General features: G+C 39.7%; 1 long non-coding RNA gene across 1 annotated transcript; it reads left to right on the top strand.

The window, feature by feature from the left end:
• The first annotated feature begins 124 nt into the window (after positions 1-124).
• LOC148127345 (uncharacterized) lies at positions 125-6,325 on the top strand. Its single transcript, XR_015742236.1, has 3 exons — positions 125-184; positions 4,136-4,184; positions 4,921-6,325. It is a non-coding gene; the product is annotated as an uncharacterized LOC148127345 (long non-coding RNA).
• Positions 6,326-10,865: the final 4,540 nt, after the last annotated feature.

The following is a 10,865-nucleotide window of genomic DNA, read 5'->3' as shown; positions in this document are numbered from 1 at the left end:
AAATTTTTTATGTTATTTCAATTGGTTCTGTCTAGAACATGCATAATATTTTTTTCTTTATTCCTCCAAATAAATTTAACTCATTTCTAAACAAATTTCTGTTATTAATTCCTTCATAATAATATGACATTTCTGTTTTCAGAACAGTTGGTCCGGTCACTTTTTGTAGTCTTCTCATTATGAAGTAAGTAAAACATGTCTCTGTGTAAAGCTTGTTTTCAACAACTAACTCTCAGAGATCAAAATATTATTATCTTTTATTTTTTACCTTATGCTAAACATGTTAAAAGCTATAATTTACAAAGTAAATTTTCCAGATGTCCCATCTGAAAATACTTTTCTTTCATTTGAATCAGTTCTTTCATGAGAAAATGTGTATATTTTGACTTTAAATTATTGTATCCACCCCCCCTTAGTGATAACCTTTTGGTTATCGCTACTGAACAGGTAAAAATGAAAACTATTTCATTTGCTTGCATGAAAATGTTGAGATTCAACACTTTTAATAAATGTAATAAATGTAGACCATTTTTAACAATCCTGTTTAATCTTAATATTTCCATTTGAAGTGCTATGATGTGATTATTTTACATTTTATGTTTATATTCATTTTTTTAAAAAATGCTTTGAAGTAAGCCTCATTACATATGACTGGTAAAAAAGCAGATGTAATCATTTTCTCAATTAATAAGATTTATATGCCAATTAGCATATATTTGATTTTATGCATAATTTTGTAATAGACATAAGAGATGCATTGTTTCATTTAAACAGTATTATTTGCTTGCTTCTCTCCCCAAAGAAATTAAGTTCAGAGAAATTTATAATGATGGATAAGTAATTAGGTCTCATTCACATTTGGATCAAGTCCTAATTCCTTGTCCATTATCATAATGTCTTTGATGAAAAGGTCATTCAGATAGCATGGTAACATAAAGCCAGCATCTTTTCACCTTTTTTAGTTCAGCCCTAATAGAATTTAAGTTTTGTTTATATATTTTGCATTAATGCACAAATTTTTAAGTTTAAGTTTATGTAAATCAACTTATGATAATAGTTTCCAACAATTAATTTTTATGATATTAAAACATCTTTTCAATCATACAGCAATTCACAAGTTGTAATGGTCCCATTCACAAAACCAGTTCCAATTATAGGGCTGTACTGTAGCATTTTGCAGAGTATGTTGAAGCCAGCATCGCAAAGGTTAGTGGGGCCAGGGCACATTGGGTTGAGGGTCTTTAAGGGCTGAAATGGATATGTCATGCTTCTGCAAATAATAAGGCACTTGGTATAAGGCACCTCTCCAAATGCAACAAGGGCCATTATCTGGATTGTATTAAAAAGGAATGTTTTAGTTCATTCATTGTTCTCCAAATGGCAGGAAGAAGAAAAACTGACATGCTCTGCCAAAGAAGAAACTTAAAAGCAATTAATGATGTCTGAATTTAAGACATCGGTTTAAAGGCAGTTCTTTTTTCTTGCATGAAATAACAAAAATGATAGACAATAAAACTAGAACAACTGTCACATTACTTTTTAAAGGTCTAATTGTTTAGCTTGTGACTTAACCATTATTTTAATGTACTATATCTTTCTTTTCCTTTCAGAAAATTTAGAAATATGTGTGCAGATTTTGTGTGTGGATTGCCTGCTACAGCCTAGAAATTAGCTTACAGATGTTATTTTACATTTATTTGGGATTCAATATCTGAGGCTTGAACTGAAAAATGGTTCATTAGTATCTCAACCAAGATAAAAGGGGGAGAGGGATAACAAAATCCCAGAGACATCAGACTGACTGAAGCAGAACTATTGAGAATTTCTTATTATAAGCTGTTTTTCAATATTTGTTAAATCAGTAGGAATGCCTTTAAATGGCAAACCCCAGAAGCAGGTGATACTTTGATTTTATTGACTAATTCAAAAGCCATTTTAGGTTAATGTTTCTACCCTAACTGTTAGTATGAGAAAGTTTCAAAATATACCACATTGTGATTTTGCACATTACCAGTTTAGATAAGCTTTTAATAGAAAACAATGTAAAAGCAAAGATAAAAGTACACAAGAGCTGCAAAGTAAGATCTTGTAGTAGGAAGATAAACTAAGCTGAGAATAGATGAATCCATGCATTTTCTACATCACACTTCCTTTTTCAGGCTGAAACAAATACAAAAAGTTATAGGTGAGCTGTTCCACTCTGTCCAATTGTAACTAAACTTAATATCCTTGACTGAGAAACTGGGTTGAAGTAATCCCATAAATATCCCATGTTTCTAATAGAAACTCTATATATGCAAATAGAATACACCAGGAAACACCTTAGAATAAGACCAAGACTGAGTAGCTTTATCTAACTCATTGTTCTCTATATATGCTTGACCTGAACTCAATGATCACTAGGAGTACATTTTAAGGGATATTGACTTGAAGTGAAAGATTCTTGTGGGCACCAGATTGGGAAGAGTATTCCATCATAAAATCCAGGGGTTAACATCAATGTAGCTTATAAATAAGGAAGTTGCTCTCTTCTCCTTGGAGAAGTAGGAGATAGAAGCTTTATATAGAAAATATTTTGTTCTAGAGCGGGGGTGTCAAACTCATGTCATCATGGTGTCATCACATGATGTATTGGGACTTTTCCCCCCTTCACTAAACTGAGCATGGGTGTGGCCAGTGCATGATGTATCTGGCCCATGGGTCAAGACAGCCCTATTCTAGAGAGTCAAGGAGTCAAGTTCATAGCCTGAGTTTAATTGCATCTTGACTCCTGTTAACAATTTTTCAGATTTTCAAATAGTTTCTGTTCTTGTGATAGTAATTGTTTTTTAACTACATAGAGTTGAAATGGAACAAAGAATATATAGCAGGGACAGTGAATAATGCCTTTCTTAACATCATTTTGAAATTCCACTACAATTCTAATTTGTGATTACTAGTCACAACTTTTATTCATAAAAGAGTGAGCTGTACAATATATATTTTTGCAAAACATGGTCCATAATCTTTGATTGTTTAATTTTTAAACAGTAGTTCTGAAATATTTCAGTCTCATGCCTGCTTTATTCTTAAAAAATGATAGAGGACCCCAAATTAATTTTCATTTTTTGATATTTACTGTATTAGAAATTAAAACAGAAAATTTAAATATTTGACTTTATGGACCTCCTGAAATGGTCTTAGTGACACTTTGAGAACCACTGTGCTAGAATGAGTTCTGACATTATCTTTAATTGCATCTTTGCACTAAATATATAATTCTTTTAAAATAATGGAAATAGTAGCTACTAGGATCAGAGCTAATGAGAGTTTCAATCCCATTAGAAATAACAGCTACAAAGGAGTGATTTTTGTTAAAAATGCAACAGGTAAAATAATTAAATCCCACCTGCTGTATTTTCAGCAATTATCATTCCCATTGGCTTTTATATTTAAAAAGACCTATTTGATCTTATATGTAATTTGACCCATCATTTATATTAAATTAAAGAGCAATCATACTAAGGGGTCAATTAAGTAAATATGTGAATATATTATTCATTCATGCATCCTGAGAACTAAAACTGGTACATGATCCTTGAAAAAGATGAATTTACTTGAAAGCCTCCAAGGGAGGTGCTATGTTGCCGTTAATTCCTAGTACCTGTGGAACATTTACATCTGAAGAATTTCTAGTTCCTTTTCTTAACTCTTGTATTACACAAGAGAAGAGTGGAAAGCAACTTGTCTTCTTTTTAAAAAGGAATATCTTCCTGTAAGATTTAGATCAGGAGTCTCCAAACTTGGCAACTTTAAGACTTGTGGACTTCAACTCCCAGAATTGCCCAGCCAGCATGACTAGCTGAGGAATTCTGGAAGTTGAAATCCACAAATCTTAAAGTTACCAAGTTTGGAGACCCCTGATTTAGATCTTTAGAACTTTTGATAAAAAAAATTGGTTGGGGAAAAGTTGTATTTCCAATACTTTGATCTTTATTTAATGTCCTTGTGTAATAAACAGCAGATATTGGTTTATAATGTAATAAGAATGTCTAGCAAACATTTTTGAGATATTTAGCTGTTTAAATTACCATTTAAATTAATCCTATTATGCAATTAATATGAGATGCTAACACCAGCTCTATTGTTTTTACAGATCACAAAATTGACTCAACAAATTCTCAAGAAAGACTATATTTATAAAAGTGAGTAAACTGCTTTAGATATTGCTGACCTTTTTCTAAAAGACATTTGGCGGGGTTAGGTTTTGTAAGGTCAAATTAGGGAAAACTCACTGGGAACATTTCAACTTCTCATAAAACTATATTCCAAGTTTTCTTTGTCAGACGTCTTAAAAATTAGGAATCAAAGAAGTAGTTTTATGCCTAGTCAGATTTAATCTATCGTTCAAAATGTATGCTTTGATTAGCATATTATGAGTACTCAGAGTATTCAGGAAGGTAATGTTTCATATAACCTATTAATCTTTTTAAGCAGAGAGACCTGCATATGAATATTTTCCAGGTCAAGTGTGTCAAGAATGGTGATTCTTCTCATATGAAAAAAGTAGTAATTGTTTGCAGTATACTGTATTTCTCAAAGGCTGAGAAGAGGAAAATATTTCTCTTCCCCCTCTGCTCGAATATTAGGATACCAAATTCTAGTATCTAAAGCAATATTAAGAGCTGTATACTTTAAATAAGAAACAATTGTGGAAAATAAGTAGATTGGGAACAATTGGTGTTTCTGTATTTTAATTTCTAATTCATGAACTTCCCTCAGAGTTTGTCTTCTGAATGTCACCGTTTGGAAGGAAGGAAGAAGAGTGATTTTTGTTAATATTAATGTATGGAAATTGAATGGATCCAATTTAACTGAGGAAGGCATATTAAGCAAGAAAATTATCTTTGCCTAACCCAATCCAAATATTCTCTTTTGTAGAACATTTACTGCTGAGACATTCCTCATTGAACGTTCACCTATAACCTCAAATTAATTACAGCTGATCAAGTTATGAGGACAAAGTATCTCATACAGATAAGCAAATGGGACTTTATAAGAGCCAGGGATCCCAGTTACCTGATCATCAATAACTATCTACCTATTATTTATGAAATACTATAATATATCCAGTAAACCATGTACCAGATATGTATGATCATTAGATTTTCTCCTTTCACAGTACTTGGAAAATACTCTGATTTCATTGGTTAAACAATTCATGTAAACAATTAATAGAGTGCCTTCTACATGTGCTGAGTGACACAGGGTGTAATTTTGGATTATGAGAACCTCAAAACACCATGTCAATTCAACATAAAAAACTACATACCAACTGTTTCTAATGCATATTCAATCAAATCATTTGATATAGTAACCCAAGTAATAACATTTTTACACAACCCAGTTTGTGTAACTGATACCCAAATGTAGAAGATACTCTATCAATTTAAAACATGAATTGTTTAACTTAAAAAAACCTATTTATTACATTTCTACTAATTATACCATGCTGAAGAACATGCAAATCTGAATAACAGCAAGAAAAAAGGAAAAAATATTTGTAATTCTTCCTTTCAATGTTTACTCCACAAGTGATGTAGTACTGTATAATAAAATCAGTGTCTGTTTCGATTGTACTTCTTTTCTTATGGTTAACAGATATTTAACTTTCCTCAACGTAAGATGCTCAGCGGAAGTGATTAACGTATTGCACATTTTTTTTATATCACATTTTTATAAGAGTGTTCAAGGAGAATGGGAAGCCCTTAATAGTCCACTTTTACTTATTTGCAGAGAGGCACCATAATTGATTAACAAAGACCAGCATAAGGAATCAATCAGATAATTATGGGAGAAAGATGCTTGTGTAATATGAATTATATCCTTGAACATCAAAGTGAGTTGCATGATAATGTTCTTTCTATAGGCAAGTCACTCTGGATAGTACTTAGTTTTCCCTCAAACAAAATAGCAAAGTTGTAAACTTGGTATTTGCTGTGTGCTAAATCTTATTTTTCCACCGGACATTTTTTTATACAGAACTACTGGAGTTCTATATATATGAATGCTATATAGTTGGGATCCCAATCAGTGCTACATCAGCCTATGGGAAAAAGGACATGTGTCTTTGAATCCTAGGACTATGTAAATGTACACTTTAATGTTATGGAAATTATGACGATTTGATCACAGCTTTGATTGACCCATTCTATGGAACTTTAAGGCAGTCACATCTAACTTTACAGGCCTAACTTCATACTTTAGAGAACATTGTATGATCTGTAATTGTATTGATTGTGAAGAGTTTCTGTTAAAGGGGAAAATTAACTGCTTCTGAACATGCTTTATGAAACAAAGTACTTATATTCTGGTAGCACACTCTCAACATTTTATTGATTGCTACCTAAAATACTATGCTGCTCACAGTCCCTGAGATAAATACTATTAAAAACCACAAAAACATTTTTATTACATCATTAATTGAAATGTTTTTGCATAACTGATGCATATTTTCTTGAATATGTTAAATTTTAGATGGAAGCTGCTTGATATTATTTTCTGCAGCCTACAGGATAACAAAAGCCATATGCACCTGATAAGGACAATGGCACAATGCTTACTGAAATGTTGCATGCTTTTGATGGAGAGGGTGGAAAAATTGCTCATGAATATAAATGTTATGTCCCTGGAACTTGCCAAAGTCCCCACCCAGGTCCGTTCATGCTGTGGGGGCGTTTGCTGCCCCTCATTGGCTGGCCTCCCTCGATGGCCGGCTATAAAAGCCAGCCGCAGGGTCCGGCCAGCCGCTGATCGCTGTGAGCCTGCTCCAGGCAGGGCTAACATGTTCAGTCCTTTATTGTTTCAATAAAGTCTTGTTGCATCCATGCCCTGGTCTAGCCTCTCATTGCTCAACTACAACACTGGCGACGAGGATGGGATGGCTACCAGAGGCAATCCGCAACAGCTGAAATCACTAAAACCGCTGAGCCGCAGCCGCGCCGCCGGAGAGCTCGGTCAGCAAGAGCGAAAGTAATAAGCGTCTGTAGCCGCTTGGTTAGCAAGCTACAGGGGAAAGTGAAGCGCTGCGAGCCGCAGCCGCTCAACACAAAAGAGCACGAAATTCAAACAGCTGTCGTTTGGATTTCTTGCTGGAATACAGCGCGGTGCTGTTATTCCGAGTCACTGACGCTTACGCAGGCGCGAAATTTGAAGCGCTATCAGAGGCGGCTAGCCATTACCGCCTACGCTCTCCAGGAGTGCGAAATTCAAAACGCTGCCAACAGCCGTTGCAGCTTAGCCACAATTGTTAGCCCAGAGAGAGAGCAGAGAGGTTCTGTGGAGCCTCTCCAGAGCTGTAGTCACTAGCCTGACAAGAGCACAAAGTGCCATTTTGTTGTCCCAGAGAGATTTCACAACAGCATAACTTGCAGAAGCCCTCATCATGAACTCCAACCCAGCCTTCCCACCGTTCAAGCCGGATGAAGAAAAGTGGAGTCATACAAGAATCGTTTAACCACTACATCGATGCTATTGGTCTGGCTGATGCTGGGAGCACAGAAAAAGTCATTCTTCCTCAGTTATTGCGGGCCGTCGTTTTGATACCGCCACAGCACTCGTTGCTCCACGTGAGTTAAAGAATGTCCCCTGGGCAGAATTGCTAGAGATTCTCACCAATCATTACTCCCCCAGACCATCACAAATCGCGAGGCGTTTCACCTTCCGGATGAGGAAGCAAGCGGAAAAGGAAACCGTCAACCAATATATGGCCGCCTTGAGGACTGCAGCTCTCCACTGCGGGTTCGGGAACTATCTAGATGACATGCTCCTCGACCAGCTCGTCTGCGGGGTCAAAGACCTTCACCTCCAAAGGCGACTACTCGCCAGGAAGGACCTCAACCTCTCCCAGGCCGTCGAGGAAGCCTTGGCAGCAGAACTGGCAACCCAGTCAGCCACCGAAATTCAAGGTCCTGTTCCCAAACAAAGCTGCGCCACCGTTCATTCAGAAGAGGTAGTCAACGAAGATGATCCCAACGATCAAACAGACATCCACCGCCTCACCCATGCCAAACAACCACAGGCAGGAGCCAGGCAAGAAACCAACAGAGCACCCAAACACATCATCCTGTGCCTATCCTGTGGCGGACCTCACTCGAGAGCTTCGTGCAAATTCAAGGGTGCCATCTGTAACAATTGCCACAAAAAAGGCCACATCGCCAGAGTCTGCCAGGCCGCGCACAACTCAGCACAAAAGGTTCCTTCCTTTTCCCATTCTGGGCCCCAAAGGCAAGTACTAAACTGTCACACTTGCTACCATGCTAACCACACCTGTCACTCTATTAGTAAAATAACACTCTCCATCTTATTAGAAGGTAAACCTTGTCGTATGGAGGTTGACACGGGGTCAGCGCTCTCAATCATCTCTTGGAGCACCCTCAAGAAAATCCAGCCCAGACTATCCAGAAACCAGCTCCAGAAGTGCCAGATCGCCTTGAGGGATTATCAGGGAAAGGACATTCCAGTACTCGGCAAAGGCAAGTTCCTTGTTAATTTTAAAGCTTTCAAAGGCCACCTGCCTCTAGTGGTAGTTAACGGCAACCTCCCTAGTCTTCTGGGGCTTGATTGGTTCCCCTACCTCGGCCTAGGGTTAACAGGAGTCCATGCTGTCTCAGCTTCTGACACTGACTCCTTATTCACTGACTACTCAGACGTATTCAGCGATGAGTTAGGGTGTTATAATGGTACCCCCATCTCATTTGCAGTTGACCCCCAAGCGGTTCCAGTCCAGCTGAAACCGCGTAGAGTCCCATTCGCCATTCGGCCTAAACTGGACGCAGAGCTCGATAAATTATTAAAGGAAGGGGTCATTGAGCTGACAGACTTCGCCAAATGGGAGACGCCAATTGTCACACCCCTTAAAAAGGATGGCAGCCTGAGAATATGTTCAGATTACAAAACAACAATTAACCGCTTTCTACAAGTTAGCGCGTACCCAGTCCCGGTCATTCAACATTTATTGCATACCTTTGAGCCTGGCAACATTTTTGCCAAATTGGACAAGTCACAAGTGTATCAACAGTTCCCTGTTGACAACCAAACAGCCGAACTGCAGACCATTGTGACCCACAGGGGTGCCTTCTGGTGCAAGCGTCTCCAGTTTGGCGTAAGTGTTGCCCCGGGCATCTTCCAATCCCTCATGGAGCGTATACTACAGGGCCTCCCTGGCGTAGTGCCCTACTTCGACGACATATTGGTCTCGGCCAGGGACAGGCCCCAACTCTTCCAGAGAGTCAGAGCAGTGTTAGACAGGTTCAGACAGCATGGCCTCAAATTAAAAAGGGAGAAATGTGCCATTGCCACTAGACAGGTGGACTTTCTGGGCTATAGAATTGACGCCTCAGGCATTCACCCCCTAGAATCCAAGGTCAAGGCAATTCATGAGGCACCCACGCCAACCACTAAAGCCGAGCTACAAGCCTTTTTGGGATTATTGAACTTTTATGCATCATTTCTACCTCACAAAGCATCAGTAGCAGAGCCTTTACACAGGCTCTTAGATAAAAAATCACCTTGGCACTGGGGACACAAGGAAGACACCGCTTCGCGCAGTCAAATCACTGCTCACATCAGACGCGGTCCTTATTCAATTTGACCCACATCTTCCATTGGTACTAGCCATGATGCATCCCTTTTGGGATTGGCGCCGTATTAAGCCATAGACTACCCAATGGCTCCGAGGCACCAATCGCTTTCTTTTCCAGAACGCTCTCAGCGACAGAGCGTAACTATAGTCAAATCGACAAGGAGGCTTTAGCCGCAGTGGCCGCGGTTAAGAAATTTCATGAATTCCTGTTTGGCCACAACTTCGAGCTAATCACGGACCACAAGCCTCTCCTGGGTCTTCTTTCTGGAGACAAGCAGACTCCCCAAGTGTTGTCTCCCAGAATGACGAGGTGGACCTTGTTCCTGGTGGCTTATTCGTACAAGCTCATCCACCGCCCAGGAAAAACATTAAGCCACGCAGACGCCCTCAGCCGCTGCCCCCTGCCAGCTCCAGCTGAAGACCCGGCCCCGGTCCATGCCATCTTCGATGTCACCGAGCTCGACCTTCCTGTCATCGCCCTCGACATCGCCACCAAATCCAAGATGGACAAAACCATCGCCCAGGTACTGGACTGGGTGAGGAGGGGGTGGCCGGGCTCTAACCTCGCAGCCGAATTCACACCTTTTAAGACCCGTCAACAGGAACTGTCTAGCATACAGGGCTGCCTGTTGTGGGGCACCCGGGTTGTCATTCCGGCCTCACTTCGCACACCAGTCTTAGAGGCACTACACGAGGGCCACCCGGGCATCGTCCGGATGAAGGCGTTGGCTCGGAGCTACGTCTGGTGGCCTGGCTTGGACGATGACATCGTCAAGTGGGTAAGCTCATGCCAACCCTGTCAGGAATCCAGACCATCCCCTCCAGTCACCACCCCCACAAAGTGGGAGAGCGCCAACGCGCCTTGGTCAAGGCTACACATTGATTTAGCGGGTCCAATACACGGCAAAACCTTCTTGGTGGTCATAGATTCATACTCTAAATGGATCGATGTGGCCCAACTATCCACGACCACCACGCAAGCAGTTACCAAGGCTCTTACCCGCCTATTCGTAACACACGGGCTACCAGATACCATAGTTTCGGATAATGGCCCCCAGTTTGCCTCAACAGAATTTAGCTGTTTTGCCACAAATCTTGGCATCCGACACATCTTCACGGCCCCCTTCCATCCTGCCAGCAACGGACTGGCGGAGAGAGCCGTTAGATCCACAAAAGAAGCGTTAGCCAGATTCAGCAAAGAAGATTGGCATCACAGACTCTCCCGCTTCTTGCTAAGCCAACA

Source organism: Pseudonaja textilis, chromosome 2 (assembly GCF_049901715.1).
Source record: "Pseudonaja textilis isolate UNSWEBS1 chromosome 2, rPseTex1.2, whole genome shotgun sequence".
Lineage (NCBI taxonomy): Eukaryota > Metazoa > Chordata > Lepidosauria > Squamata > Elapidae > Pseudonaja > Pseudonaja textilis.
This window is presented reverse-complemented; position numbering and strand designations above follow the sequence as displayed.